The following is a 26,023-nucleotide window of genomic DNA, read 5'->3' as shown; positions in this document are numbered from 1 at the left end:
TGTCCAGAACTTCTTCCTATCTCATTACTATATGCATTACCAACACCTGTGGCTTCTAAACTGGAGGAGGGGCTTTACTTTTGTCTGACCTACCTGGAGCGGTGATATCCTTTTCCCTACTTGATTCCTGGACTTTGCACACCCTTATTTCTTACAAGGGCCAGATGTAAAGAAAATATGTGAAAAATCCCTGTGGCTATATCTTGGAAGGGCATGAAAGTGGGGCTCCTGTACACAGAGAATATCAGCCTGGGGGTAGAGGCTTCCTTTCACATTAAGGCATGATTTGCTGGGTGGTTCAAGCTTCTGGTATTCAGAGAGGCTATTTTAAACCCCATGTAAGGAAGGCAGGTAAGTGGTCGGAGGTAGTCGCAGCTCTAGGCTCAGTGGTAGGTATTTCTTGCCGCAGGAGGGAAGGACATGACCACTGTGAGGGCTTGGAGGCAGGAACTTGGTGCCAAGAAGAAGCAGTAGTAGACGCTTTAGGCCCCGTACACACGAGGAGACATGTCCGATGAAAACGGTCCGCGGACCGTTTTCATCGGACATGTCTCCTGGGAGCTTTTGGTCTGATGTGTGTACACACCATCAGACCAAAATCCCCGCAGACAGAGAACGCGGTGATGTAGAAAACACCAACGTTCTCAAACACGGAAGTGCAATGCTTCCACGCATGCGTCAAATCAATTCGACGCATGCGCGGGATTTCGGGACGCTGGTTACACGTCATAACCAGCGGACATGTCCGATTAGGTGTACTAACCATCGGACATGTTTCCAGCGGACAAGTTTCTTAGCTTGCTAAGAAACTTTTGTCCGCTGGAAACCTGTCCGCTAGGCCGTACACACGGTCGGACATGTCCGCGGAAACTGGTCCGCGGACCAGCTTCCGCGGACATGTTCGACCGTGTGTACGCGGCCTTCGAGTATTGAGTATAGAGTGCATCTTCATGTGCCGTGGAATTAGAGCTAATGTAGACAAAAGATAAACCGAGATGGCCAATGGTCTCAGGAGAGAAGGTGAAACCAACTGTAAGAACTAAACAAAACAGTAACAAAAATAAAAAGATTCTGGGAAGAACCGTGTGCAGGTAAACTGATAAACTGTAAGGGGGACAGAGAGAAAGAGACAACAGTCTCCCAGCTGGGGAATTATATAGCTGTGGTTCCCAAAGGGGCAATTAGGACTCACTTTATCAGACCACTTGCCAGTCCGATGTCATTGTATAAGGGCCTCCGGGGGCCAGGAAGGGGTGTGCCTTCTTCTTAGTCCCATCTCCTGAGCAGTTAAAGCCCGCTTTCCAATGACATGACGGTTGAAATTCCTCTATTGTGCTTGATGACCAAGGTACATGAGTAGCACCAGTGGTGGGTGATGTTGTTCCTCAGAGCCTTGGTGACCATGGCCCCATTCTTACGTCTCTGCAACCTGGAGAACTTCTCCGGGAGGTGTTCTGCCCAGCAGAAATCAGACATAATCTTTTTGTCCTGAAAGAGTTGAATCCTCAACAACACATCACAGGGGATAGATTGGGGCACGTGAGCAGGTTTCAGAATTCTGTGGATCCTTTCAAGGTCCTCTGGCATCAAGGAGGGAGCCACAGACTTGAACAAGTCTTGCACATAGTGGGCTACTTGGGCTTGTTGGTCTGATTCTGGGATCCTCTGGATTTTATTATTGTTCCTTCGGGATCTCGCCTCCGCTACTTTTGCCTTAAGCCACTGGATGTCATCGCTGTGTGCGCTGTGGGCATCAACAAGTGTGTTAAAGTAGGAGCCATTTTCTCCCATTTAACTGCTAGCCGACCATCCTCCCCAGTTACACTGGTTGGCACGGCTGCGCAAATCGCCGTAGGTATACAACACTCCTTGAAGATGATCTAGCAGTCGCACGCACACCCGCAGCATGTCCCCAGAGCCGATGCACTTGTCCGGCAGGCACGATGACCACCGGGCACCCGCGATCGCTCATGACAGAGCAGGAACATAGATCTGTATGTATGTAAACACACTGATCCACGTCCTGTCAGAGGAGAGGAGACAGATCGTGTGTTCCTAGTATATGGGAACACTGATCGGTCTCCTCCCCTAGTCAGTCCCATCCCCCAAGGTTAGAGCACCCCTAGGGAACACAGTTAACCCCTTGATCGCCCTCCTGGTGTTAACCCTGCCAGTGACATTTATACAGTAATCAGTGGCTATTTTTAGCTTTGATCGCTGTATAAATGTCAATGGTCCCAAAAAAGTGTTCAAAAGTGTCCGATCTTTCCGCCACAATGTTACAGTCCTCATAAAAATGACTGATCACTGCCATTAGTAGTAAAATAATAATAATAATAAAAATGCCATAAATCTATCCCCTATTTTGTAGACGTTAGAACTTTTGCGCAAACTAATCAATATACGCTTATTGCTTATTTTTAACAAAAATATGTAGAAGAATACGTACCGGCCTAAACTGATGAATATTTTTTTATATATATTTATTATAGTAAAAAAGTACAAAATATTGTGATTTTTTCCTAATTGTTGCTCTTTTTTTGTCAATTGTCAGTAAAAGCAACGCTGTGCTGTTTCGCGAAAAATGACCTGGTCAGGAAGGGGGAAAATTCATCCGGGGCTGAGGAGGTTAATCTTCAATTTGAACTACCCTTTCATCCACTTCACGGAGTTCCCCTTTAAAACTGTCGGCCTGCAGGGATACTCTAAGTGACAGAAGCATATCTATTAATGTGGTGTCAAGACACAGTGGCCTGAGATGGGGAAGGGTGCTTTGGGATCCGGGCGATCAGGGGGAAGGGGAGAATCCGCCTGCATTGTGCCTACCTCCATGTCATTTAGGAAAGCCTGGTCGTCTTCTGACTGTATGAGGGGCTGGGCTGCAGGTGGAGGGAGTTGAAGCTCCAGAGCCTGAAGAAGGGTTTAGATTGTGTTGTCCGGCCTCTCGACACCATGATGCCTGCCCCTGGAGGGACCCTGGCCGCCAGATTGCCAATGCCAAAGCCTCGGAGGTAGAGGGGAAAAAAATCCCTCAAGTTTTTTTTTGGACGGGGGTAGGGTTGCCACCTCATCCCTTTAAAACAGAACACATATGAATTACACAGGTTCTGTGGCTGATTAAGGTGGTAATTGAACTCAAGTGGAGCCTTATCTAAATTAAATTAGCCTCAGAACCTGTGTAATTCATATGTGTTCTGTTTTAAAGGGATGAGGTGGCAACCCTAGACGGGGGCCTTCTTTCATTTCCTGGGCATGCCATTGGGTCCTGGATGCAATCCAAAGGTGTCTGGTGGATGCAGAAGCGGCAGTAAGTCCATCAGATTTGTGATTTCCCCAGCTGTGGAACTAACACAGTCACCACACCCCCATCACTGGGTTATTGACTCCTCCCTCATTATCACTTTCTGTTTAGGGTTCCAAAGTTTGAGGATGTTATCACATTATTATCACCATGTAAAAGTCTGTGCTCCAATCAAATCATCAGATATAAATTGTCCAGCTGGTAGGAAATGGGTGTAACAAAAGTGAATACATATTATGTGTATATATAGCAGTGGGTAGAGGGGAAAGAGCAGAAGTCGGGACTATGTAATGAACAACTTATTATATGGGATACAAAAGTTAGGACTATAAAATCTCAGAAGTGCAGGGGTCAGGAGTATGTAATGTACAATATAAATTATACAGTGTAAGGGTCAGGACTCATAATATTGGTATTCAGTAATCAGTGGAAGCTTAAATGTTTACATGAGACAAGTTGCAGAGATCCCACACCGCTGCCTCCCATCTCCTGAGACTGCAGTCAGTGACTTGGGTCTGAGACTATACAGATATATCCCTCCACCCGACACAGCCAGCAGACAACAGAGCAAGTACCCCTGGGAGAATTGTTCTGTCAGAGATCATGCTAGACCTGGGTATGATCAAAACGAAACCTTTGCTATCAGCTGAACCCCAGAATCTCCATAAATCCAGTCTAGAGACATAAATTGTGTCTGCAGCACAGAGAAGGAAGATTATCCGAGAGAAATACAGGAATACAGGACGGGGAACACAGCTCAGGAAAGTGACCAGGGGATTACAGGCTGATATCACCCAGTCCCCGCCCTACTCTGGACCAATCAGTGAGCAGTATGGGTGGAGGAATGTATTTAGTGTTAATGACCCACCTGTGCTGATCTCTGTAGGAGTGTCCTCCTCTATAAATGTCCCCGTTATTCCATCCTCCTCCATAGACTGCTGATCATCCCTCACATACGTCTCTTCTTCTTCTGATTTCACCTCAAATTCTATATCAATTGGATCTCCATTCTAAACCAAGAGAATGAGAGAGAATATCATCTGTAAGATATAAACTTTATTATTGTGACATCACATAAAAAAATCCAAACATTATTTGCACAAATCCATGTTCTAGATGCTCTATTCTACCAACCTTGTAACAGTGGGGGATGGTGTGACCTTCCTGTGTGGAATCCCGGGAATACAGAGGACGGGGACATCTCTCTGGTGGGTTCCTGATATTAGGTGGCTCCATCATATCCTTGTGTCCTTCTGATAACTCCTCCATCACTCCATACTCCTCATCCTCCTCTTTATACTCTTCTTTAATATCAATATTATCATCCTCGAGGTTTCCACTCTGAATATATAATAAAACATTCATTGTATCAAACATGCTGTGTATAAATCAGAACTACCAATAATTGTCACTCATCTACCTGATGATGGTGGGGGATGGTGTACAGATCTTTGTGTTCGTTTTGAAACTCTGACTCCTCCATCACCCCATCCTCATCATCCTCCTCTTTTATCTCTTCTTTAACTTCAACTTTAGAATCTCTCAGGTTTCCACTCTGAATATAGAATAAAAATGACATCAATGGTAACAATGCAGATAATGATAATGTACAGATCCTAATGATACTATCAGTGATTTTTCCTCATCTACCTGATGATGATGAGGGATGGTGTGACCTTCCTGTGTGGAATCCCTGGAATACAGAGGACGGGGACATCTCTCTGGTTGGTTCCTGGTATTAGGTGGCTCCATCATATCCTTGTGTCTTTCTGATAACTCCTCCATCACTCCATACTCCTCATCCTCCTCTTTATACTCTTCTTTAACATCAATATTATCATCCCCGAGGTTTCCACTCTGAATATATAATAAAACACACACTGTAACAAACATGATTTTTTTTAAAGAATCACAAGAGATTGTTCCTCATCTACCTGATGATGGTGGGGGATGGTGTGACCTTCCTGTGGGGAATCCCGGGAATACAGAGGACGGGGACATCTCTCTGGTGGGTTCCCATTACTGGATCCATCTGTAGGAAACACACACACTGGGGTAGATTCAGGAACAATTTCCGCCGGTGTAGACTGAGATGCGCGGCGTAAATGCCAATTTGCGCCGGCGTATCTCCGCGCCGTATTCAGCAAACAACATTACGCCGTAACGTAGATTTTTTTTTTTCGTTTGGACCTTTCCACGCCGGTGCGGCGTGGGCGCCCATTTACGCTGGTCTGAACTAGCGCGGCCCTGGTTTTTCTATTTTAAATATGCAAATGAGGGAGTTGGTCCGATTCAGCAAATTACGAATTGCCGGCGCAGGCTACTCCCGGTGCGTGTAACTCTGGTTTGCAGCGGAAAGTTACCCTTTATAAAGCAGGGGTAACTTTACACCACACTTGCACAGGTCATTTGGAGAGCAGATAAAACCACATCGCTACAGACGAACTGAGCTGCAAGTACACTTGCTGGACAACACCTGTGTGCCATCATGCCAGGGGCAGCCGTGGTCCTTGCACTTCTGCGTCGACGGGCACGTAGGAGGGAACAGGAGATAATCTTCCGCACACGCATTAATGTTTTTGGCATGGGGGACGCAGAGGTGTATCGCACCTACAGGTTCAGCCGTGAAGCCATACTGGAAATCACCAGATTCCTGCAGGATGACCTCACAAGCCCCACACTCCGCACACATGCAGTGCAGCCACTGGTGAAGGTATTAGCCACACTTCATTTCTTGGCCACTGGTTCTTTTCAAAGGACAAGTGCACTGTCGGCTGGGATGTCACAACCCACCGTGAGCAGGTGTGTTCACCAGGTGATACCAGCAATATTGAGACACATGTCCCACCTCTTCATAAAACCCTCCCAGGAGGTCCAGCGGATGAAGACAATGCAAGATTTTTATGCAATTGATAGATTTCCTGGCACAGTGGGTGCAATTGATTGTACACATGTGGCACTTCAGCCCCCCCGTGACATCGAGCACATTTATTGTAATCGAAAGCACTGGCATTCGATTAATGTGCAGATTATAGTAGATGCCCAAGGACTAATATGGCACGTCCGTGCCAAACACCCCGGCTCGTGCCATGATAGCTTTATTTATCGTCATAGCAACATCCCAGATGAATTTGACCAGAACGTCTACGGGGACAGCTGGCTGGTTGGTGAGTGACATGGGTGTCAGGTATGACTGTCCCCCCCCATGATATAGACATCACGAGGGGCACATGCATGAGTAACATCCTCCTGTCTTTTCCCTTACAGGTGATGCAGCATATGCACTTGGACCACATATGATGACCCCATTCCGGAACCCCCAAACCCCAGGAGAGAAGAGATACAACCTAGCCCATGCACGGACCCGTGGAGTTGTGGAGCGAACATTTGGTCTGCTGAAATCTCGTTTTCGCTGCCTGGATAAGTCTGGGGGGACCCTGTTATATTCCCCTGAATTTGTTTGCAAAATTATCGGGGCTTGTTGCATTCTCCATAACTTTGCAGTGAGAAGGGGCCTGGAGATTGAGCTACGTGAGGACCTGACCCCCCAACCACATAATCCCCCCCTGCCAGAGGCTAACCCGTCTGCTGAAGGAAGAGCAGTCAGGAGTCGCCTCGTCGAACGTTATTTTTCACGATTAAATTAATGTTAATGGATGCATGCACATCACTGTGGTCCCTAACACATACACCCCACATTCACACAGAATTGGATTAGACCGAAGTACCACCCATGGTACTAGGGAGCAGCAACGCCGCGCCAAGGCTCCAATTATGTTGCTGTCCATTCATACATCTTTATGAATAAATCATGCACTAACTCCCGTGTGCATATAAAATAATAAATAATTCTCATAACTTGAGAAAATAAAAATAAATTTTTGCAATACATGAGTAAAATGGAAAAAATATTCTCATAACCTGAGTAGAAAAATAAAATTTTTTAAATAACATGACTATAAAAAAAAAAAAAACCTGAGTATAATTAAATTTAACCAAAATCAACGGCCCTGGGCTCTTTCTTGGCCCTCGGCTCCTGGGGCGCAGTTGCCTGCGGCGAGCCGGGGCTGGTGGGGCAGGGGGTGGTGGGGCAGGGGGTGGTGGTGGTGGTACCTCCCCCAGTCTCTCCCTAGCTGCATCCCTGCCCTCCATTGCCACGGCTAACCTATTAAGGTAGATATTAGTTGCAGCCTGCATCCGCAGCCGGCGGGTCACATTGCTGCGCTGCTGGCGCCGTGTCAGCCTCCCCTCCTCTCTTACTGCACCTGCCAGGCTGCGGACCTCTGCCACCAGCTCGCTTGTGGTGGCCTGAAGCTCACCCAGAGACGTGAGAAGGGCTGCCCCGTTACCCACCACGTCCTGGAGGCTGTCGTTTATTAGTAAACTCTGGCCAGCCTGCTGAGTAATGGCCTCCCTCATTGCCAGAGTGCAGGCAGCCTGGCTCTCTGCAGAGGACTCCAGGCTAGCAGCCACCCGTGAGAGATCCCCCGCAAGAGACCCCATATAGCGGGTCTGTTTAGTTTGGTCCCTTGCCAGAGACACCTCCAGCTCGTCATGGACTCTCCTCCTTTTTTGACGAGCCATCCTTGGGGCAGGAGTAGATTGAGGACGGCTGGAGGGGCTTGGGTCCTGTGAGGGCCCGGCCTGGGAGGGGCTTGGGTCCTGTGAGGGCCCGGCCTGGGAGGAGCTTGGGTCCTGTGAGGGCCCAGCCTGGGAGGGGCTTGGGTCCTGTGAGGGCCCGGCCTGGGAGGGGCTTGGGTCCCTAGGTGGGGAATCCCTGATAGGGCTAGAGAGCCCTGAGGGGGTAAATGTCATGAGGGGGGAGGTGGGGGAGGGGTCAGGAATGGGGGTCTCCAAAAATAAAATAAACGTTTCCTCCTCCTCTTCTACAGGCTGCTCCTCCACCACTTCCTCCACCACAGAGGTAGGGGCAGTCTCCACCCTGGATGTGGTGGGTCGGTCGGCAGCCGATGATGGCCCAGCTCCATCCTGCACATCTGTGGAGGACACAAAACATTCAGATGTTGGTGGAACCACACAATTGTCACTTGTTCCCTCCCCCCCACACACACATGCAACACACCAGAAAGAAGAGAAAACACACTTACCTGTCCTCAAGGGCTGCTCTCCAGAATCAAACCCATCCAGGCCCTCCACCACCGAACGATCTAGGAACCTGGCCACCACAAGGTCCTCTGATGTCAATGTAATTTTTTTTGCTGGCCCACCACCTGTTCCCCTGGCATGTTTACGCATTGCCACCAACTTGTCTTTAACCAGTTTGCGCAAATCATTAATTTTTTTTCTGATATGTTTGGGCTGCCTCTCCGCAACCCCCAAAGCATTGACCTGGTTAGTAATGATGGCAAAAATTCGCTCTTTATCAGATTTGCCAGTGTGCCCACTCTGTGGCCCATAGAGGCGGTCCCCATGTTGGGAGAGCCCCTCAATAATTACTGCCCTCTCCTCAGGGCTAAAGTTGGTCATCCGGACACCTGTTGCTTCTTCAGCAGACATAATAATGCACAGACAATAGCAAGAGCAATAGCAAATTACCTAGCAGTTGATAAAATTGCTTGGGAACATTTGCACCTGTAGGGCGGAACTCTGGTCCGATTTATGGCCTGGGCGTAGGCAGTGGGCCGGCGTAGCGCAGGTGTCACGCCGGGGGGCAGTTCTGAGCATGGGCAGATTGGGGCATTTGCCCCAGGGAGCACACTGCGCATGCGCGGCCGACTCTGCGCCCCGCCGTGACCCCTGCGCCACGCTCCCCGCTTCATTAGCATAGGGAGCCACCCATTTTATTCTACCCCGCCTTACGCCGCGCTACGCCACCTTACGCCGTGTAAAATCCGCCACGCCGGGGCAAGAGACAGGAAAAAAGTTTCCTGAATCACTAGCATGCCTCTCTGCGCTGCTCCGGCGCAGTGTAAAAAAGATGCACTGCGCCGGACCAAAGATCCGCTGATGTTCCTGAATCTGGCCCAGTGACTGAATATATTTAGCTGGATTCAGGTAGAGCAGCGTATGTTTAAGCCGGCGTAACGCATCCCATTTGCACTACGCCGACGTAAAATAGTGAGGCAAGTACAGTATTCACAAAGCACTCTCTCCGTAAGTTACGCCGGCGTAGCGCAAATGGGTTGGCGTAACCCAGCCTAATTCAAAGTAGGCATATAGTGGGTGGGCTACATTTAAATTACCGTGACCCCATGTAAATGAGGGCCGTTCGTACGGCGCATGCTCAGAATCACGTCGCAAATACTCCCTACGTAACGACGTTGGCTCAATGCTTTCGACGTTAACGTCAATGCTTTCGCCCAGCCCCATTCACGTACGCTTACGCAAACAACATAAAATACGACGGCTGTTCTGTCGTCCATACTTTGCATGGGCTGCGCCATCTTTTTGGTGGTTTATCTTTACGCCGGCGTATGTCTTACGTAAACAGTGTATCTTACTGCGAGGGGCATACATACATCGTGAATCGGCGTATCTTGCTCATTTACATATTCGACGCGTAAATCCACGTAACGCCCCTAACAGCCAACGTAAATATGCACATAAGATACGACGGCGTAGGAGACTTACGTCAGTTGTATCTTGGCCAAATTTAGGCGTATCTGGTTTCCAGAATACGCTTAAATATACAACAGTGCGCATTCAGACTTACGACGGCGTATCTACTGATACACCGTTGTAAGTCTTTCTGAATCCGGCTAATAGTTTCTATGTGTTTATCAGATGATGGGGGATCTAGGTGGAGCCTCCGTACTGCTCTCTCCTGTACAATAAAGTCTCCTCTTACCCGGTGATGTGAGGGGCGGCTGATTGTCCATCATGACGTCCTTGTAGAGATCCTTGTGTCCTTCTAAATACTCCCACTCCTCCATGGAGAAATAGACAGTGACGTCCTGACACCTTATAGGAACCTGACACACACAATGATACAGTCACCATCCAGACACATCCCTTGTCTGTTACTGGATAATATCCCAGAATTCCCAGCACCGCTCACCTCTCCTCCATCATCTCTCTGGTGACTTCTAGAATCTTCTTTGTATTTCTCTATTCTATCAGGGAGGGAGGGGGAGGCAATGTGATGGTCATATGATCTCCAGTAAATGTGTATATAGACTGCGCTGCCAAAAATATAAATAAAGATTATTAAACAGTTTGTCACATTTAAAAATAAAGAAATGAATGACACCAGAAAACACAACTAATGTCCAAAGAATCAAAAAGTCCCCTTCAAATATTAGTTGCTTGAAAAACAAGAGGTAGGTGAACAGGTGCTGTGCCATTAGTAACAGATAAACATGTGACCACTTCCAGGGGACCCCACATGGATGACACTCACCACAATGGATGGACCTTCTATTACTAGATAGGTCTCACTGTGCATTTTGGTTGGACCCGCTGTGTATCTTGTCACCAACTTGTCCATTCACATGTACCTGGATGTGATTTCTTCCAATGCCAAACACTGCCACTCCCCCCACTAATAGAAGTGGTATAATCTTTTTAGTATAGACCAGCAGTCTCCAAACTGTGGCCCGGGGTCTGATGCGGCACTTTGCTTGCCTTTATATGGCCCTTGTAGCACTATTCCATCCACTGACACTAACAATGGGGAATTATTCATCCCACTGACATTAACGATAAGGAACCATTCCTTCCATTGATATGAACGATGGTGCACAGTTCCTCCTACTGACACCAACGATGGGGCATTGTTTACTTCCGCTGGACATTTTCTACTCCCACTGGCCCCTCTAAAGTCTAAACTGGCCCTTTCTTTAGAAAGTTTGGAGACCCCTGATATAGACTGATGAGGTGAGAAGATGATTGGTGGGAAAGGTGACACATCTCCAAAATGGAGCGTGTTCCGGCCCTGTAAGTGGGGAAATGTTCTGACCCTGAAGGGGTTAATCTAGGTCTCCACACTATATATGTGTGTATCATCATCTGCTGGAGATAAAAGACGTCACAGTGACTACGGAGGAAGAGGACGGACATGACGGGGTTACTGGGTGTAAATAGAAGATAAGATCTTATTACCTCCTCTGCTGCCACTTCCAGCAACGTCTTCTCTCTACTTCCTCCCGACTCACCTCTCACCCGAAACTTCCTGTCTGTATTCCATAGAGATCTCCTGGCTGGATATTAGTGACATCACCACCTTGTGGAGATCAGAGGAACTGCAGCCCAGAGAAACGTCTCGTAGTGTGAACACGGCCTTGTGCTGTGGTGCTGTGTGTGTATGTACTGTATATCCTTATAGATGGGTCATCTCCAGGGCCGGACTTACCATTGGGCTTGACTGGGCTCAAGCCCATGGCCCCCCCCAATAGGGGGCCCCGGATGGCAACCCCCCCTTTTTTTTTTAGGGGTCCGGAGGCCCCCAGTGCCCCGGACGGCAACCCCCCCCTTTTTTTTTTTTATAAAAATTTTTTTTTTTTATATATATATATACATCGTACCCCTACCCATTCACCTGGGGGAAAAATGTAAAGTAAAAAAAACACACCACACAGATTTTTAAAACAATTTATTAGTCAGCTCCGGGGCCCCCCCTTTCTTCTTTAAGCTCTTTCACAAGGGGGGGTGTCTTCTCTCCCGGTCTTCTCTCTTCCGCCGGGGCCCTGGCCTTCGCCGATTTCTGCCGGGGGAGGGCGCCATCCCCCGGGGCCCCCCAACCCCTTTAAGCTCTTTTACATTGGGGGGGCCCGCAGGCTTTCTCTGTTTTCTGCCGGGAGAGTGCGCCATCCGCCGGGCTTCTCCGGTGACTTCCGCTGGGGCTCCCCCAACCCCTTTAAGCTCTTTTACATTAGGGGGGGCATCCGGGCTTTGCCGACTTCTGCCGGCCTTCTCCGGTGCCTTCCGCCAACCCCCCGGTCTTTTATCTGCTGTCTTGTTCCCTCTTCTGCCTGTCTCCTCCGCTGAGCCCAAGGCTTTCTTCTCTGTTCCCTCTTCTGCCTGGCTCCTCCGTGGAGCCCAGGGCTTTCTTCTCTGTTCCCTCTTCTGCCTGGCTCCTCCGCGGAGCCCAGGGCTTTCTTTCCGCTTTCTTCTCTGATCCCTCTTCTGCCTGTCTCCTCCGTGGAGCCCAGGGCTTCTTTCCGCTGTCTTCTTCCTTCTTCTCTTCCAGCGATGTTGACACGACGAGGTCTCCGGCTGTAATGCCATCTCAGCGGTGCGCATCGACTTATATAGGCATAGGGCGTGGTCACCGGGTGATGCCACCCTGCGACCCCAACCTTTGTGACATCACATTCCCAGGATCCCCTCATATCAGTGATCAGTGAAAAAAGGACATTTTTACATTATCATGAAATTGTTGTTACTGAAAGACAGAAATGTATCAATTCTGAGGGAACCCCTAGAATCCTTTACAGGAACCCTGGCTGAGAAAGGCTGGACTAGTCAGTAATATATTTCTATTCCCCTTGGTGGGAGTGGAGATGACCCATCTATAAAGATATAGGGCCAGATTCACGTAGATCAGCGGATCTATAGATCCGCTCGATCTACGTGATTTAAGATTCGCTCCCGCAAGTTTGAGAGGCAAGTGGCTAATTCACAAACCACTTACCTCCAAACTTGCAGCAGCGGATCCTAAATCCCCCAGGCGGAATTCAAATTCCGCGGCTAGGGGGAGTGTACTATTTAAATCAGGCGTGTTCCCGCGCCGATTTAAATGCGCATGCGCCGTCCGAGGAATTTCCCGGCGTGCATTGCTCCCACTGACGTCACTAGGACGTCAGTGGTTTCGACGTGAGCGTGACTTGCGACGCGCGTGTTTGTGAATTGGCGTACGCAAACGACGTTAGAAAATTCAAATTCGACGCGGGAACGCCGGCTATACTTAACATTGGCTGCGCCTGATAAAAGCAGGGGTAAGTATACGACGGGAAAGCCGCTACGGAAACGTCGTAAGAAGACTGCGTCGGGTCCGTGTACGTTCGTGAATTTGCGTATCTCGCTGATTTACATATTATTCAAGGTAAATCAGCGGGAACGCCCCCGGCGCCATTTTTAAATTGAAAATAAGATCCGACAGTGTAACACATTGTAACACTGTCGGATCTAAGCCCTATCTATGCGTAACTGATTCTATGAATCAGGCGCATAGATAGGACCAGTGTAAGTCAGAGATACGATGGTGTATCTGTAGATACACCGTCGTATCTCTTTGTGAATCTGGCCCATACAGTACATACACACACACAGCACAAGGCCACTTCAATATATTTCTCAGGACTGCAGTTCCTCTGATTTCCACAAGGTGGTGATCTCACTTATACACAGGAAGTCTCTATGGAAGACAGGAAGTGATGTCAGGTACAGACAGGAAGTTCCGGGTGAGAGGTGAGTCGGGAGGAAGTGGAGAGACGACATTGCTGGAAGTGGCAGCAGAGGAGGTAATAAGATCTTATCTTCTATTTACACCCAGTAACCCCCGTCATGTCCGTCCTCTTCCTCCATAGTCACTGTGACGTCTTTTATCTCCAGGAGATAAATAGTGTGTAAACCTAGACTAATCCCTTCCTTCAGGGTTGGATCACTCTCTATTTTGGAGATGTGTCACCTTTCCCACCAATCACCTTCTCACCTCATCAGTCTATATCAGGGGTCTCCAAACTTTCTAAACAAAGGGCCAGTTTAGACTTTAGAGGGGCCAGTGGGAGTAGAAAATGTCCAGTGGAAGTAAACAATGTCTCATCGTTGGTGTCAGTAGGAGGAACTGTGTCCCTATCATTCATATCAATGAAATGAATAGTGCCCCATTGTTGATATCAATAGAAGGAATGGTGCCCTATCGTTGATGTCAGTGGGATAAATAATACCCCATAGTTAGTGTCAGTGGATGGAATAGTACCACAAGGGCCAGATAAAGGCAAGCAAAGAGCCGCATGCAGCCCCAAGGCCTCAGTTTGGATACCGCTCATCTATACTATACAGATTATACCACTTTTATTAGCGGGGGAGTGGCAGAGTATATCATTGGAAGAAATCACATCCAGGTACATATGAATGGACAAGTTGGTGACAAGATACACAGCGGGTCCAACCAAAATGCACAGTGAGACCTATCTAGTAATAGAAGATCCATCCATTGTGGTGAGTGTCATCCATGTGGGGTCACCTGGAAGTGGTCACGTGTTTATCTGTTACTAATGGCACAGCACCTGATCACCTACCTCTTGTTTTACAAGCAACTGATATTTGAAGGGGACTTTTTGATTTTTTGGACATTAGTTGTGTTTTCTGTTGTCATTCATTTCTTTATTCTTTATATGTGACAAACTGTTTAATGATCTTTATTTATATTTTTGGCAGCGCAGTCTATATACACATTTACTGGAGATCATATGATAATCACATTGCCTCCACCTCCTCCCTGATAGAATAGAGAAATACAAAGAAGATCCTAGAAGTCACCAGAGAGATGATGGAGGAGAGGTGAGCGGTGCCGGGAATTCTGGGACATTATCCAGTAACAGACAAGGGGTGTGTCTGGATGGTGACTGTATCATTGTGTGTGTCAGGTTCCTATAAGGTGTCAGGATGTCACTGTCTATTTCTCCATGGAGGAGTGGGAGTATTTAGAAGGACACAAGGATCTCTACAAGGACGTCATGATGGACAATCAGCCGCCCCTCACATCACCGGGTAAGAGGAGACTTTATTGTAAAGGAGAGAGCAGTACGGCGGCTCCACCTAGATCCCCCATCATCTGATAAACACATAGAAACAATGTATTCAGTCAGTGTGTGTGTTTCCTACAGATGGATCCAGTAATGGGAACCCACCAGAGAGATGTCCCCGTCCTCAGGATTCCCAGGATTCCACACAGGAAGGTCACACCATCCCCCACCATCATCAGGTAGATGAGGAACAATCACTGATAGTATTATTAGGATCTGTACATTATCTGCATTGTTACCATTGATGTCATTTTTATTCTATATTCAGAGTGGAAACCTGAGATATTCTAAAGTTGAGGTGAAAGAAGAAGAAGAAGAAGAGACTTATATGAGCGATGATCAGGAGGATGGAATATTGAGGCTAATTCTAGAGGACGGTACTCTTACAGAGATCAGCACAGGTGGGTCATTAACACTAAATACATTCCTCCACCCATACTGCTCACTGATTGGTCCAGAGTAGGGTGGGGACTGGGTGATATCAGCCTGTAATCCCCTGGTCACTTTCCTGAGCTGTGTTCCCCGTCCTGTATTCCTCTTGGATAATCTTCCTTCTCTGTACTGCAGACACAATTTATGTATCTAGACTGGATTTATGGAGATTCTGGGGATCACCTGGCAGAAAATGTTCAATTTAACCATAGATGTTACTAGATCTCGGCACCTTTGGCATGTGATTTGGGTCTTCTGCCCCATACCCGGGTCTAGCATGATCTCTGACAGAACAATTCTCCCAGGATTACTTGTTCTGTTATTTGCTGGCTGTGCTGGGTGGAGGGATATGTCTGTATAATCTCAGACCCAAGTCACTGAGCGCAGTCTCAGGAGATGGGAGGCAGCGGTGTGGGATCTCTGCAACTTGTCTCATGTAAATATTTAATCCACCACTGATTACTGAATACCAATAATATGAGTCCTGACCCTTACACTGTATAATTTATATTGTACATCAATTACTCCTGACCCCTACACTATATACTCTATATTGTACATTACATCATTCTGATATTATAAAATCCTAACTATTGTATCCTGTAAAGGTATAATAAGTTGTTATTACCTCTTTTGCACCTATTTTTTGGACATTTTATATCTTTTGATATGATTGGAGCACAGACTTTACATGTTGATAATAATGTGATAACATCCTCAAACTTTGGAACCTTAAACAGAAAGTGATAATGAGGGAAGAGTCAATAACCCAATGATGGTGGTCCTTAGGATCAGTCCAGTCTTCATCTTGGTTGTTCTCCCCCCATCCTCACTCTCTGACCTCTGGTGGGGCTCAGCCCCACTGTTATTCATGACTAAATCATGGACTAAATAGGGAAGTGCAGGACTTCTTGTGTTGGGAAAATGGCAATGAGTGATAGAGGGGGTGGGGAAACTCGTCCTATAATCCCCTCATCATTGTCACTCCTATAAATGAGAGTTGTCATTGTTTCCTCACTCTCTGACTAAGGTCCATGAATAAAGAAATGATCTGGTAGGAGATCAGAGATGCAGGGCTGAAACCACTAATCAATTCTGAAAATCGTTGTCAACTATTTTCAGAATCGATTAGTTGGTCAGTCGATTAATTGGCCTGCATACAGAATGTATTATTTCTTTACATATCAGAAAATACAACTCAGTACACCATCCATACATGTCAGTAAATGCCTGAGAACTTGAATGTGTGAGAAGCAATGCCTCATGGGACATTTAGTCATGGGCAAGAGAAGGAAGCAAATGATTCTAAAGGGAGAGGTTTTTTATTTTCCTATAGGGGAAATCTATACTATATTTTGGGGCTTCCTATAGGGGCACTTTGAAGGCAGGGGGAGTCAGAAGTGGGGGAGTCCAGAAGAGGAGAATCCACTGTTATTCATGACTAAATCATGGACTAAATAAGGAAGTGCAGGACTTCTTGTGTTGGGAAGATGACAATGAGTGATAGAGGGGGAGGGGACACTCGTCCTATAATCCCCTCATCACTGTCACTCCTATAAAAGACAGTTCTCGTTGTTTCCTCACTCTCTGACTAAGGTCCATGAATAAAGAAATGATCTGGTAGGAGATCAGAGGAGCCAATTACAAGTTACCTTGAGGAGGAATTGTAAGATCCTCAGAGACAAAGCTGCCTGATGTGGGCGGAGTCCTGGTTTAGGGGAACCAATCAGCTCATGTCTAGTAATAATCTTTGTATTTCTATTTTAGTAGATGGACGGGAGATGAGGGAAACCTCAGAGGATTGTCTCACTTTGTCTCCTGACTGTAAAGTAGAAGATGAGGACATCACACAGTATAGTCCAGGAGAAAACCCGACTACCTCAAATGTCCATCCGGCACCACACAGTGTAGATGGACCATCGTATTCCTCTTATCCTGAGGAACCTCAGACTGTAAGGGACGGTGCCGGACCATCGTATTCCTCTTATCCTGAGGAACTTCAGACTGTGCGGGACGGTGCCGTCCTTCCAACTGATAAGAGCTTTTCATGTGATGAGTGTGGGAAGTGTTTCAATTTTGAATCCGGTCTTAACGTGCATAAAATAACTCACACAAGTGAGAAGCCATATTCCTGTCCTGAGTGCGGGGAATGTTTTTCAGTGAGGTCCTATCTTTACATACATCAGAGATCTCACACGGGGGAGACTCCGTATTCTTGTCCTGAGTGTGGGAAATGTTTTTCACGGAAATCCAATCTTTACATACATCAGAGATCTCACACAGGTGAAAAGCCGTATTCCTGTACTGAGTGTGGCAAATGTTTTTCAAAGAAGTCCTATCTTTACATACATCAGAGATCTCACACAGGTGAAAAGCCGTATTCCTGTACTGTGTGCAGGAAATGTTTTTCAGCGAAGTCCAGTCTTTTCACACATCAGAGATCTCACACGGGGGAGAAGCCGTATTCCTGCCCTGAGTGTGGGAAATGTTTCTCAGACAATTCCAGTTTCAACAGACATCAGAGATCTCACAGGGGGGAAAAGCCATATTCCTGTTCTGAGTGCGGGAAATGTTTTTCACGGAAGTCCGGTCTTTCCACACATCTAAAATCTCACACGGGGGAGAAGCCGTATTCCTGTCCTGAGTGTGGAAAATGTTTTTCAGACAATTCCAGTTTTAACAGACATCAAAGAACTCACAGGAGGGAAAAAACATATTCCTGTCCTGAATGCGGGGAATGTTTTTCATGGAAGTCAAGTCTTTACAGACATCAGAGATCTCACATACCGCAGAAGCCATATTGTTGTCCTGAGTGCGGGAAATGTTTTTCATTGAAGTCCAGTCTTTACAGACATCAGAGATCTCACACACTGCAGAAGCTGTTATCCTGTCCTGAGTGAGGGAAATGTCTTGTATATGAATGTTGCTGGACATCACAGGTCTCATGTGGGGAAGAAGCACACCCTGATATACACCTCAGATATACTCCATGGCTGATCTTCATCAGGTGGAATGGAAGGAGCCATACTATCCCACTCCATTTACAAGACTATATGGGGTCCCTAGCCCTATGATAGACTCCCATGTAACTGGCTGGTGATTTTTGGATGCTTGTATATAGAGACTGAGATGGTGTCTGTTGCAGAAAATATACGCCTCTGGTGGACGAATATTTTCTGTTCTATGTGAAGTCCCGGTGATTTTAGACATTTTGCAGACAAATCTATCGGCCAATTGTACTCCCTTTGAGTGCTTATTGTGTTATATGTGAATCTCTGTCGGTCGGTGATATCCTGGCCTGTTGTTCATGCATGGCTCTGACGGACCATTTTCTCTTCTCGTTTGTTGAGTTACTCCTGCGGTTCGGGTGGAACATTTACACTTGGGACTTAAGCCGCAGTTTTGGAAGTTTCAAGCCCTTTTAGGCCCTGAAGAAGATCTGCACTGTGTGCGTTTGAAACGCGTTGGTCGCTCTCGGTTGACAGTTTTGGGCTCCCCTTTCAGATGTTTTCACGTCTGCCCCAACCCATGTGTTTGTTTTTATCATCTTCAATTTTTGTTATTTGTCTTGTGTATATATATATATATATATATATATATTAATAAATGTGTAACTTTTTTACAGTTACCGTTTATTGTCCATTTAAAATCCCAACTTGAGGGACTTGTTTTTTACTCTATAAATCTGAGGTTCTTTTAGGAATGTCGGGGCTTTTATAACTTGGGTGCTCCGTACAAGCGCATGCTGAGCAGACAAATCTCGCTCCAGTGTCCGCTCCATTAAAGGAAACGTCCACCTTTTATAAAATATAATAAATGCACATTTTCTGCAGATAAAAAAAATATATTTTCCTATTTTCTTTTAGTATCCTGGAAAGCATTGCAGCCATGATGTGCTGATGTCTGGTGCTATGCAGGACTCCTGTAGACTGTCCGTGTAATCAGTCTGTCTGTACATTATACAGGAAGGCAGTTACAGTGACAGGAAGAGCCAATCATTACAAATTACAAGCCAACATCGGCAAAGGACAGAACTCTGTGAATGAATGGCACGGCCACGCTCTTTTCATAAAGTGACAGCCGGTACGGGGAACTTCTCACCGCACTGCTGTCACATAGTGGACTCGGGTTTGCTGAGCCGCTGAAGGAACATGTAACATCTTTCTGAAGGTGAACTTTTCCTTTAGCCCTTTCACTGCCGGAGCATGTTTAAAAAATAATTTTAGGCCTAAAGATTACATAAAACCCCCAAAACATTATATGTTTTCTGAAAGGAGACACCCTAGAGAATAAAATTATGGTAGTTCCAAATTTTTATGTCGGACAATATTCCTGCATCAGTCTAGGAGCCCAAAGACTAAATAAATTACCATTTTTTTGGTAGAATATATAAGTCAAGGTTGCACCGAGTAAATAGATACCCAACATGTCAAACCTTAAATTTGTGTGCACCTGTGAAATGGTGACAGACTTCAGTACCCTATATTTTCTACAGGCGATGCTTTAAAAGCCCCTATAGGTCATCAGTTTAGTGTTACGGAGAAGGTCTGGTGATAGAATTATTTTGTTCCAGTGTGTGTGGCGATAGGTAACATGTGTATTGCAATCAATGTTTTCAGGCTTAGGCACCCCAGTGTATGAGTTTACGTTTGTATATGTGGGGGTCGGGGCATCAATTTTTTGGGGGTTTTATGTGTTAGGGTGTAACTTTTTAATTTTGTACAAGTAAAAAAATGTACCTAATTTTTTTATTCACATGTCAATTATCCCACTAATCTTTGTAATTCATGACCAGCTGACTGTGACAGCTACTTTGACCCCCCATTTATCACCGTCTCCTTGCTATGTCCCCCAAGTATTGTGTAAGTGGCACAGATAATAATTTACAATGTTATAAAATTATGACATTGCTCTGTATTTATATTCTGTATGTTTTTTTTTTAGTTAGGCTGATTTTGGTGCAGTATGTAGCAGATAAATGAATAGACCTCCTAGCATAATAGGTCCTGAAGAAGTTTGATGTGAAACACGTCAACCTCTTGGACAATTCAGCAAATTTAAATTAGTCATTATGAATATATATGGCCTAATGTTTGATGGATTTGTTCCCATGTGGTTTTAATGCATCATTTTAATATTTGTAAGAAAGATTTATATTATGTAATTTTTATGTTTGGCCTTTTTTGGTATCAATAAAGTCCGACATACAAGGTTCTTTTTGAAATTATATATATGGTACATTTATAGTAGCTAAATCTTCCTCTTTTTTAGATGTAAAAAAAACGTGGAATGAATGTGACTGGCCTTTACCCAGCTGTGATGAATATTGGATGCATTTTATTTCATACACTGATTTCATTGGCTCCATCTAGTGGTCATAATGCGTTATTGTGATATTTTTACTGATGGAGGTATGTCAGGAAAAATACCCCATTATGGTCACTAGATGGAGCTGATCATCATAGGATATCACTTTGCTACATTTATGGCCATTATTTGTAACGGCTGATGAATTCTTATCACATTAGTCCAGTGCTTCTCAAATAGTGGGGCGCGCCCCCCTGGGGGGGCCGCGAGGCTCCGTAAAGGGGGGCTTGTTTGACCTCGGCAAATACTGCATACTGCAGAGAGAGGGAGCAGCGTGGCGCGATCACGTGAGATTGTCCCAGCGCAGCCCCAGTAGCAGCCCGACGCGGAGGACCACGTGACCCTTTCGAGGAGAACAGACCCGATTGGATAGACATAATGCTCTATCCTGATTGGCCAAACCCGCCCGTGTGACTCTTTGTAGACACGAAGTGTAGCAGACCCCAAATATGACGAGGCGTATGTAGCGCTTGGCTTCACTGTGACTACGGTGGGAGACGAGGAAAGACCGGTGTGCTTACTATGTCTAAAAATGTTGGCAGCGGACAGCATGAAGCCAAATAAGGATACGGTGTTATGCAGAGGTGTACTTATAACAATTTTATAGACAAATGATACTATTTACAGTCGCGCGGGGGGGGGGGGTGCGAAATGTTTTCTTCTTCCTAGGGGTGGCATGACAGAAAATAATTGAGAAGCACTGCATTAGTCCAATGAATTTTCGAGAAGTAGACCCCTTTGTTTTTTCTTCATCAGACATGTCTTCATACAGAACACACTGAAGAATATAAGATAATCAAAGCATCAATATTAAACCAACCATTGATATAAACCTGAAAATTTGCATTTGGCCATTGGATGCCGTCAAGTATCATAGAAGTTATCTCCATCTAATGAACAAATGTAACATTGTTTATTTTCATTCCATAGAAAACTTTCAACCAGCTCAGCAGATCTCTTCATTCCTTCAATCCCCCCATTCACACAGAAGGAATGTCCATGCATTGTCACCGGGCAGATTGCTATGTAAATTATTTATGTGTATGTAATGGGGGTTACTTTTCATGTTTTAATATAAATTTATCATCATTTTTTTTTATTTATTTTTTATTGTTTTAATATTTTTTTTTCTTATTTAGCTATATTGCTATCACAAGGAGTTAACAAACTCCCACGTGATATCATTGGGCAGGTGAGAGGTCCTCTTTATGAAACATGGGTCGGTGTATTAGACCTCCAATGTCTCCTCTACCCTCCAATGCACAGATGGCGCTCGGTTAGATACTTCCTTGGTGGTATCATCCTGGGAATGACGGCTCAGAAAGGGAAAACACTTAGCTGAGGACTGCCAGCCTCATTCAGTGCAGAGGAGATCGGGGGATGGGCGGTCACCAGTCTCCTCCCTCTTGGCCTCCTGAAACTGTTGGATGTGGTCTTAGGGTACCAGGACAAGTGGGAGAGCCCAGGAACCACACCGGGGGGGTCATGGTCGGGGGTCGGGCCGTCTGCAGTGTAAATGGGATCAGGCATCTATACAGCCTCCCAGATCACTCTTATCACACACGGCCGTTTTTCATGACGAGAAAAATGCCATTTTTTAATTGGTCGTGAAAAACAGTCGTGTGTAGGCTCCAGAAAGGAAAAATGGGCGTTAAAAATGTATAACCACGTCTTGAAAAACGGTCGTGTGTATGCTTTAACAAGGGGGAAAAAACGTGCATGCTCAGAAGCAAGTTATGAGATGGGAGCGCTTGTTCTGGTAAAACTAGCGTTTGTAATGAAGATAGCACATTCATCATGCTGTAACAGACTGAAAAGCGCAAATCATCTCTCACCAAACTTTTACTAACACGCGGTAACACAAAATCAACAAAAGCAGCCTAAAGGGTGGCGCCATCAGAATGGAACTTTCCCTTTATAGTGCCGTTGTACGTCACAGCGCTTTGCTAGAGGATTTTTTTTCACGAACGTGTGCATGCAAGGCAGGCTTGAGAGGAATCACATCGAGAAAAACGTTGTTTTTTCCATGACATGAATAACGGACGTGTGAACGCGGCATAACTGTGCAGCTGGGAGCCGGCTGAAGAAAACAAGCGCTGCTACTGCCGCCATCAGCTTGTGATTAACCCTTCACTCTCTGGGTGTACTATGTACCTCCAAAGAGCTCAACTGGTTAAATAACATATCTGGGGGTCCTAATCATGGGGTGGTGTACTAATCCTGGGGGGGTCCTAATCCTGCCTGTGAAGGGACATCTCTGTGATGCACAGAAAGTGCTGCAGCTGTGCTGACATTTACAAAAGGAAAAGTGTTTTGAAATTTTACCAAAACAGCACACTGACCCCCCCCTGAGGTTCTTCTATGTATTTGGGGGGCCTTTGGAGGGTCTGTGTCCTGTTTAAGAAAATAATTTGGCAATGAAATGTCCACAGATTGTGGAAACTTCACACTGGACCTCATGCAACTTGGATTCTGTGCCTCTCCACTCCTCCTCCAGACTCTGGGACTGTGATTTCCAAATGAAAAATGTTCCACACCCCGTGATGATTTGGGGAGCCGTGTCATCTGCTGGTGTTGGTCTTCTGTGTTTTATCAAGTCCAAAGTCAGCCCAGCCCTCTACCAGGAAATTCTAGAGCACTTCATGCTTCCCTCTGCTGACCAGCTTTATAGAGATGCTGATTTCATTTTCCAGCAGGACTTGGCACCTCCCACACTGCCAAAACTACCAATACCTGGTCACATGATCATGGGATCACTGTGCTTAATTGGTCAGCAAACTCACCTGACTTAAACCCCATAGAGAATCTGTTGGGTATTGTCAGGAGGAAGATGAGAGACACCAGACCCAACAATGCAGACAAGGTGAAGGCTGCTATCAAAGCAACCTGGACTTCCATAACACCTCAGCAGTGCCACAGGCTGATCACCTCCATGCCACGCTGCATTCCAGCCTTTCTCACCAAGGGATCCTCCAAAGATTTCTAGGGGTTCCCTGAGAATATAACAATTTTTGTGTCTCAGTAAAAACTGACATTAATGATCTGTAAGGGGGAAGTCTTCCCACTGATGAAGACGATGTGAGAATTTCCTTCTCCCACTGACCACTGATATAAGGGGGCACGTCTCCCTTTGATCACCAATGTACAGTAAAGCTGACTGATGGTCCGTTGCGCCTACACACCATTGGTTAAAAAAACAATCGGGTCAGAACGCAGTGACGTTAAACACAACGACTTGCTGAAAAAAATGAAGTTCAATGCTTCCAAGCATGCGTCGACTTGATTCTGAGCATGCGTGGATTTTTAACCGATGGTAGTGCCTACTAACGATTGGTTTTGAACTATCGGTTAGGAATCAATCGGTTAAATTTAAAACAAGTTGGCTTTTTTTTTAACCGATGGATAACTAACCGATGGTGCCCACACACGAACGGTTTGGTCCGATGAAAACGGTCCATCAGACCGTTCTCATCGGTTTAACCTATCGTGTGTACGCGGCCGAAGAGGCCAGTACACTGATATGGGATTCTTCTTCAACTGGTAACCAATAAAAAGGCCACTACACCAACCACTAGAGATGAGCTCCAGGTTTGGACTGACCCCAGATTCCGAATTTAGCTTATTTTCAGGCATGGCCAATGGTGGAAATTGCCAAATGCCAAATTACGATGTTCAGGGAAACATTACAAAACCTGCCTACATTGGTGGAATCATTTGTCACAGAGACCAGCAGTACCCTTCTGGAACATTCTGGTGAAGACTAGGCATGAGCTTTGTGTTCGAGTCGAACGTTTGTTCGAGTCGAACATCGTCTGTTCGTACGTTCGAAGAAATTCGAACAAAACGGGTCGTTCGCGCCAAATTCGAGTGATGCGCAACGGCCCATAATTCACTGCGGCATTGCGCGCTGATGATTGGCCAAGCATGCACTATGACCCGCATGCTTGGCCAATCACAGCGTGCAAAAACGGAGAGCCATAATTGGCCAAAGCCAGGGTGGCTTTGACCAATTATGGCTCAGGGGGTTTAGTACACGCCCCACACTACATAAGGCCGCCTGTAGTGTCTTGCGGCGTTGTTAAAGAAAAGAACAGTCAGTCAGTTAGAGAGAGAGACAGAGTGGCCCGGATTCAGAAAGCACTTACGCCGATGTATCTCGATATACGCCGCGCAAGTGTAAATATGTGCCGTCGTATCTGTGCCCCGTACCCAGAAAACAAGATACGCTGGAAAATAGGCTTATTCTGACCGATGTAAATTTCTTACGCCGGCGTATCGTAGGCGCATATTTACGCTGGACGCATCTGCCGCTCCCATTGATTTCCTATTCAAATATGCAAATTAGTGAGATACGCCGATTCAGAAACGTACGTTTGGCCGACGGTGCGCGTAAGTGCAATGTCCGGCGTAAAGTTACCCCTCATAAAGCAGGGGTAACTTTGCACCAGACTTGCACAGGTCAGCTGGAGAGCAGCTACAGCAGCAGCGTGACAGACGTGCTGAGCAACAACACTTGCAGGACAACACATCTGTATGCCAACATGCCAGGGGCAGCCGTGGTCATAGCACTTACCGCGTCTACGGGCACAGGAGAGGATATTCCGCACGCGCATTGACGTCTTTGGCATGGGTGAATCTGAGGTGTATCGCATCTTCAGATTCAGCCCTGATGCCATCCTGGAATTAGCCACAACCCTGCATGATGACATCACCAGCAAGACACACCGTGTACATGCAGTGCAGCCACTGGTCAAGGTACTGGCAACACTGCATTTCCTTGCAAGTGGATCTTTTCAAAGAACAAGTGGAGTAGTGGCTGGGATGTCACAATCCACCATGAGCAGATGTGTGCACCAGGTTGTCCCCGCAATCCTCAGATGCTTGTCCCACCACTTCATCAAACCCACCCATGAACATCTGCGGCAGAAGGCAATGGCAGATTTCTTCAGAATTGCCAGATTCCCACGCACCGTGGGGGCCATTAATTGCACACATGTGGCACTACGGCCCCCCCCCCCCCGTGCCACAGAGCACATATACTGCAATCGTAAGCATTGGCATTCCATAAACGTACAGGTGATAGCCGATGCCCAATGCCTCATATGGCATGTCCGTGCCAAACACCCAGGGGCCAGACACGACAGCTACATATACCTTCAAAGCATGTGTACAGGGACAGCTGGCTGGTTGGTGAGTGACATGGGTGTCAGGCATG

The 26,023-nt window shown here is 46.3% G+C and overlaps 1 long non-coding RNA gene across 1 annotated transcript; it reads left to right on the top strand.

Moving 5' to 3' along the window:
• The first annotated feature begins 15,160 nt into the window (after positions 1-15,160).
• Positions 15,161-17,246, top strand: LOC120935246. The gene is made up of 3 exons (XR_005748373.1): positions 15,161-15,188; positions 15,278-15,410; positions 17,209-17,246. It is a non-coding gene; the product is annotated as an uncharacterized LOC120935246 (long non-coding RNA).
• The last annotated feature ends 8,777 nt before the right edge of the window (positions 17,247-26,023 follow it).

Source organism: Rana temporaria, chromosome 4 (genome assembly GCF_905171775.1).
Source record: "Rana temporaria chromosome 4, aRanTem1.1, whole genome shotgun sequence".
Lineage (NCBI taxonomy): Eukaryota > Metazoa > Chordata > Amphibia > Anura > Ranidae > Rana > Rana temporaria.
This window is presented reverse-complemented; position numbering and strand designations above follow the sequence as displayed.